Below are 7,679 nucleotides of genomic sequence, written 5' to 3'. Positions count from 1 at the left end.
ATAAAACCTTTGTCAGAAAGCTCCTGAAGCTGCTTAGATAGCTCTTGCATCTCAGATGGTGCAAGGCGATACGGAGCTCTAGCAATAGGATTTGCACCAGGTACGAGATCGATATGGAACTCGACTTGGCGTGCTGGGGGTAGACCAGGCAATTCTTCAGGAAACAGCTCCTGATAATCCCGAACAACAGGGATATCTTGAATAGGCTTACCTTGATCTTTATCTGCCGTAACATGTGCCAAGAAGGCCACATAGTTCTTTCGCAGATACTTCCGAGCTTGAGAACAAGACATAAGCTTGAGGCTACTAACAGGTTTCTCACCACGAACCTGTAGGATCTCACCTGACGGGAGCGGCACACGAACGATCTTCTCAAAACAAACCACCTCTGCGCGATGCTTGGCTAACCAATCCATACCCACAATAATGTCGAAACTTCCAAGACGCATAGGCGTGAGGTCAATAGGAAAAAGATGGTTGCTAAGGTTTAATTGGCAGTTGCGAAGAATGGAATTAAGAACAATGGGTTCACCATTCGCAACTTCAACAGTCAAAGGTTTACTTAGTTTTGTTCTAGACACGCGAAGCAATGGTTCGAAAGATAAAGACACAAAACTTTTATCGGCCCCTGAATCAAAAAGAACAGACGCAGGTTGATTATTAACTAAGAACGTACCGTTCACCACTTCGTTGTCTGCCTGCGCCTCAACAGCATTCATATTGAAAGCTCGTCCACGAGCCTGAGCCTGAACTGGATTTGCATCAACCAGCCTTGGACACTGGTTTCGATAATGAGTCAGGTCTCCGCAATTAAAGCATGAGCCGGGAGGGTAGTGAGGTCGTGCAGCTTGCTGTTGAACAGGTGGTTGAGCTACCTGATTTCGAGCAAAACGACAAACTTCTGCAAGATGACCCGACTTCCCACAGTTGGTACAGAAACGACACGGGAGTTGTTGCTGATGATGACTATTGCACCTATTGCACAAAGGTGCATTCCCTTCATACCATTTCTTCGCGGGAGGCTGCGCTGGCTGATTGGGAGCTGCCTGGTTCTGTTGGGCAGTGATGGCGAAATTTTGGGAAGCCTTTCGCTTCCTAGAGCCCCTTGATGAGCCAGAATCTTTCCCCTTCTTACCTTTCTTGCTATCCCCTTTGTCGGAATCCTGCTTCTTACCCTTTTCACCCTTCCTATGCAATTTACCCTTTCTGACCTGCGATTCTGTCAATGTCGCAGCTAACTCAATGGCCTGACGGACAGTGGTAGGTTTACTACCAGTAACGATGTCTTGCACTGAGTCAGGTAGACCATCGATGTATCTCTCGATAGCCTTGTCAAGTGGGGTGACCATTGTTGGGCATAGCAAACTCAACTCTTCATATCTATCAGTATACGCCCGGTGCTCACCACTAACCTGTTTCAGATCGTCAAACTCCCTTTCCAACTTTCGCAATTCATGACGAGGACAGAACTCACTCATCATTAGAGTCCTTAACTCAGCCCACGTTTGTGCTAAAGCGACTTCAGCACCTCGATCTCTCATAACCCCGTTCCACCATGTCAACGCCCTCTTCTGAAAGACACTTGAAGCAAACTCGACCTTGCGATTATCAGGACATTGAACATGACGAAAAGTATTCTCAATGCTCTCAAACCATTGAAGAAGCCCAGTTGCTCCTTCGGTACCACTGAACTTGAGTGGTTTAGCCGAATTGAAACTCTTAAAGTTACAAGGAGCGTTCTGATTGACGTTTGCTTGGTTAAACTGAGCAATAAGATTCGGGAACGCCGCAGCCATATGCTGTGCGATGATTTCCGCCAGTTCGGCATTGGGTAGCTGATTTTCGCGTCGAGGAGGCATGCTAAAGAAAAGAGGAAAACACGAGAGGAAACGAGTGAGATGATTAGATGAAAAGAATGAGATGAAACAAAATCAACAAAGCAAGGATGGTGGTCATTTGTCCGTATCACAAAGCAAACAAATGACGCACAGTGACTAATCAAAGTAAATGGATCCATAAACAATGCTTAACGAAGACATGCTCGCCTATAAGTGAACACTCACCCCAAGAGTTCCCAGGTAAGAGTGACTGGTCCGATTATGTGGATTTGTACGAACACTCTAGCCTTAGACAGAAAACTCAGGGTACAGGCATTCACCCTTCCAGTTTGCACGTGTTCACATCATTTAGACCCAAACTTTGACGGGATTTTGAAAACTCGAAAGGCACAAGGCCAAAAGAATCATTAAAGCAAATGATAGATTTCCAAAATCAATTTGAAAAGTCAAAAGGGTTCGAAACAATAAAATAAATCATTTGAAAAAAATTGAGAATTGTTTTTCAAAAATCGTTTTAGAAATCTGGGTTCTTGTTTTGATGATCACCTAAGGATAGGTGAAGTGCATGTTTTAAAATCTAAACACAAGACAACTTGTGTTGGGGTCCTAGAAAGGTTATAGTCTAGGTCAAAGCATTACTAATAACCTAATTCCCTATAACCATTGGCTCTGATACCAACTCTTCTGTCACACCCCGACCACGTAAAACATCAAATCGTGGCGGAAACGTCGGGGAGTGTTGTAACAGAATTATTGTTTCACAACCATGGCATTTAAAGTTATATTTTATTTATCAATAAAAGAGGTACATTGTCTTGAAATAACTGAAACATAAAGTACATAACATGTTTTAATTAGACTAGCTTCATTTTAAAGTCACTAAGGCCCAAGTCCACCCTAGCGTATCACGATCAAGCTATGCATTAGCTCCTGAAACACATGTGAAAATAAAGTACGTTAGCATAAAAATGCCAGTGAGTAACATAGGTTTTGTGAAAATAGGATTCATGACTTAGGTTTTAGAAAAGGGTTGTTTAACGAAGTCAGTCATGATCCTTGTAACATGTTTTGTTTTATAAATCATTTGAAAAGCGATGATAAAGTAGATGATATGTGAAAAAGTAATGTAAGGTTAAATGAATAACTAAGTAAAATGAGTTTGTATATATATTTATCGAACAGTGTTGTAAAACAATGTCTTATGAAAAATGTGTTATTTGTAAGAAAAATGATTAAGTCCAAGTTGAATGACTTAAATAAACCACCCAATGAAAGTTGCCCATATCTAAACCATTTGCCCAATGTTATTGTGAAAACCATGTCAAAATGTATATATATCAATATCAACATTGTCTATGTCAAATATCAATCATGTAATGTGTACTCAAAATGTCAATGTATGGTTAGTGAAATATGTATCAACTAAACCATAGGAAAAATGCACAAAACAGTGTATTGAAGTAAAACATGGTTTAAATCAACGCTATGTTTTGTGGAAAATGCATGCTATAATGAATACAGACATTTATGCGGTATTGTGAAAATGCATACATCCAAGCCTTGCAACTGTGGTGATAAACCTTTAAACAAATTAAAGGTCTATCTGTCTAAATGTTTTAATCGAATTCGGTCATTCCTTCCAATCCAAACATACCCAGGATTTCAGGAACGGGAGTTGTCAATTCCTATGGTACCATTACCTACTAACGAGCGGCGTGATCAATGTTAATGAATGTATATTGTCCCACTTAAACAAACCAAATGTCATACCCAAAATGTAAGCATGAAAATGTCATGTAAAACAAATGCACTAAGTATGATGGACATACATAGCGTGAAAATGTCATGTAAAACAAATGCACTAAGTATGATGGATATACATAGCGTGAAAATGTCATGTAAAACAAATGCACTAAGTATGATGAACATACATAGCGTGAAATGTCATGTAAAACAAATGCACTAAGTATGATGAACATACATAGCAAGAAGATGTCATGTAAATCGATGTACTAATGAACATAACGAGTATACAATGCGAAAACACGAAAGCACGAAAGTAACAAGTAGGCACATGTGTTTCACCCCAAAATGTTTAAAAAACAGTAAAAGAGGGGACTATGTACTCACATGAGATTACTTAGAAGTCGTAGAACAACCACCAAGCAATGCTAGAAGATCACGGAATCAAACGGCACCTATAAAGGCATCTACATTAATAACCGGACCTATCGGAGGATCGGGTAGTACAAGGGTTCGCAAACCAAATAAGTGTGGAAACTTATGTAATATGGTTTGACAAAGCCTTCATACCAAAACGAAACCTTACCTAAGTGCTTTTGACCCGTTACAACCCGCTTAGGTAGCTTACGCTACTTTAACGCGTCGTTTGCGTAAAACGCGCTTGAAACGCCTAACTAGCCCTATGACAAGCAAGATATGCCTTAACACACTTAATATTGTTGCTAAATCAGTTTAGGTGTCAAAATTTATGTTACATAAGTTTAAAATGAATTTTAGTGTAAAAAGGGCATTTTGGTAATTTACCTAAAGCATAAGAACCACTTGTCATACAACTACTCAAATGGCGTGACCATAAGGTATAACCTTGAAAGGTTATTCCCTATATACTATGGTCACCTAATGTGTTTGGTCGGATCCTAATGATCGACCAAATGGGTCGGGTTCGTAAGCATAAGCGATTGATTAGATCGCTTACCCTTACGACCCTAAACAAGCACAAACCTAAAAGCGACGAGCTAAACATGCTAGAACATGTTTAGAAAACAGGTTTGGTATTAAAACAAACGGTTTTAATACCCTAAAGTAGTTTGGTTACAAAATGCGCAAGAAAACGCATTTTGACCGAAACTACGGCTCGTCACTAAGCCTAGATAACGTGGTAATCAGTAGGTATAGTCGCTAGGGACTATAACCAACGTGATTACGCTCACGTTATGAAGTTCAAACGAACTTCGCATTGACCATAAACTGGTCAATGCAGAAAGTCAAACAAAGTTTGACTTTCGGACTCGAAAAGCAATAAAAGAACGAAAGAATACTTACAACGGGTCCCCGCAAGATTGAATTCCGAGTACTCTCAGGTATGAAGTGTCAAAGCACCCCAACTTAGAGAGCAACCTCAGAATTCAAGTGTGAGGGAAATGGGCAAGACATGGAGGGGTATATATAGGATTTGGTGAACCGTTAAGATCGTTCCTCGCAAAGCGTGCTTCGATCTTGGCCATCCATGTGTACCCATAGTTTTTAAAAACCATTTGAGCCCATTATTTCAGTCCCCTGATTTGAAAATACCATTTGCAATGGGTTTAGAGGTGCAAGACAGCTGCATATAGCTGTTTTCAACAATTTTTCGTATCTGGGGACCTCACGCGGCCCGCCTAAAGTTTGGGGGAATCCTTACGCGCCCCGCCTGAGCAAACTTTGACAGATTTGTCAGTTTTGGTCCCTGCAGCTTAGAAACATGCGTTTCGGCCCATTTTTGACACGTTTAAGCCCCGTTAACCTCATTTCAAGGCTCTAAAATGAAGTTAAAGTATAGGGGACTCAAAACATGCTCAAAAATATCTCGGATGTCGGTCCGTTTGGTCGTACGATCGCGATGTTCGCTTAATTACGACGGAATGCGCATAAGCGCGAAAAACGATCCAAATTGCGCGACGAATGGATTTTTCTCATGCCAAACATTAAAACATAATATTTTAATGCTTACATAAATTTTTGGATGTCCGGAAGTAATCAGAACGTAAGATATGCGCGAAAGTGCAAACTTATGCACTTTTTGACACTTTTAGTCCCTGAATGAGCATAAAGTTTATTTTAGCACACCGAACCCCTCAAAGCCTATTTCTAAGCTATGTAAAGGATATTTAAGGTGTGTTTAACTTATGATCATGTTCCGGAATGTTCGTTACAGTTCAAATCGGCATACTTTCGCAGTTTGTCAATTTTAGTCCCTGTAAGCGAATTAACTAGATTTTGCCATACCAAAGCCTTCAAAACTTATTTCTAAGTTATGTAAAGGTTATTTAAGGTATGTTAAGCATAAATTGATGTTCCGGAGTATTTGTCGCATTTAACTGATTACGTTTACGCACCAGTTTGCGTACGATTTTCCAGAAAGCGATATAGAGTTTGAAATCGAATAAAAGCCAAAACATGAAAAACATCAAACATGAATAAACAAACATTGGGATCAAATAACTTTATTTTATTGATAACCGAACTGTTTACAATGTCTACAAGCACAAATGTCACACTGTCGTATTGAATGATTGGTTTGCATTTATTTTACTTGATATTAATTACATGTTCAATATGATTGGTGGCTTGATCCTGGTCATGTCACGCTCCCAAGCGGTGATACTCCGCGTGTGGATTTTGGGGGTGTGACAGATTGGTATCAGAGCCATTGGTTATAGAGAACTTGGTTTTAATATGGGAAAAACGTTTTTATTAGAACCAGACTATAACCAGAACAGTGCTCTCAACGATCCACAACGACGCTTCGCTCCACGTGCAAGACTCAACATCCTAGGTAATAAGGTTTATGTTTATTACCTGCTTGCTAGAACTATATAGAACTTTGCTCGTAGTATGCTTAGATTACATTGCCTACTATACGTCATTACATGAGAATACCTATGTGCTTACACTCTTCTGTCATCGCACTACTCGCGAACCTATCTCACTTACTCTACTTTTACTATGAAGATCATGTCTGGACGTGTGAACATGACTCAAGCCCAGTTGACGGCTCTTATCAATGAACGAGTAGCTGCGGCACTTGCAGCTGCACAAGCAGGTAGTATACCCTGCGGATGGGATACACACTAGGATCTTTGAATCCTACATTCCTCAATCAACCTTTGTATTTAACATTGTCCTATTCTATGCACAATAGGTCAAAACGCTCCACAACCTGTCTGCACATTCAAGAACTTCATGGACTGTCATCCAAGCACATTCAGTGGCACGGAAGGAGCAGTGGGACTACTCCATTGGTTTGAGAAGCTCGAGTCGGTATTCGAGATGTGTGAGTGCCCTGAGGCTCGCAGGGTCAAGTACGCCACTGGTACTTTGGAAGGAATCGCGTTAACTTGGTGGAACGTGCAAGTACAGATCCTAGGGTTGGCAGCTGCTAACGCCACCCCTTGGAACGATTTCAAGGAACTGATTAGACGTGAATACTGCACACGGGAAGACATCCACAAGTTGGAAGACGAGTTTTACCATTTGAAAATGACTGGGTCAGAAATTGAAGCTTATACCAAAAGGTCAAACGAGCTGGCCATGCTGTGTCCAACGATGGTGGACCCTCCAATCAAGCGCATTGAGTTGTATCTCAAGGGGTTAGCGCCAGAAATCCAGAGCCATGTGACATCGACTAATCTTGACAACATCCAGGCTATTCAGCGCCTTGCTCATCGTATTACAGATCAGGCAGTAGAGCAGAACAGGCTGCCAAAACGCATCAGTGCTACCACAACTGCTGTTACTACTTCTGCTACTCCCAGTAACAACAAAAGAAAATGGGATGGGGATTCCAGCAAGGGATCAGCTTCAGTTCAGTCACAGGTTCAGCAACGAAAGACTGACAGTTATCAGAGTCCCAGTCAGCACTCTTCAGGCAATCAGGGGTAGAGTGGATGTCTGGGAATTCACCCACTATGTAATAAGTGCAACAGACACCACAGTGGACGGTGTCGCAAGGAACGTTGTCAGAGATGCCTCAAGTTAGGGCATGAAGCTAAAGACTGCAGGAGTGCGCGACCTGCGAATCAGAACCAACAACTACAACTACCAGCTCCACAGAACCAA

This window comes from Helianthus annuus, chromosome 15 (genome assembly GCF_002127325.2).
Source record: "Helianthus annuus cultivar XRQ/B chromosome 15, HanXRQr2.0-SUNRISE, whole genome shotgun sequence".
Taxonomy (NCBI): domain Eukaryota; kingdom Viridiplantae; phylum Streptophyta; class Magnoliopsida; order Asterales; family Asteraceae; genus Helianthus; species Helianthus annuus.
Note: the sequence above shows the minus strand (reverse complement) of the source record.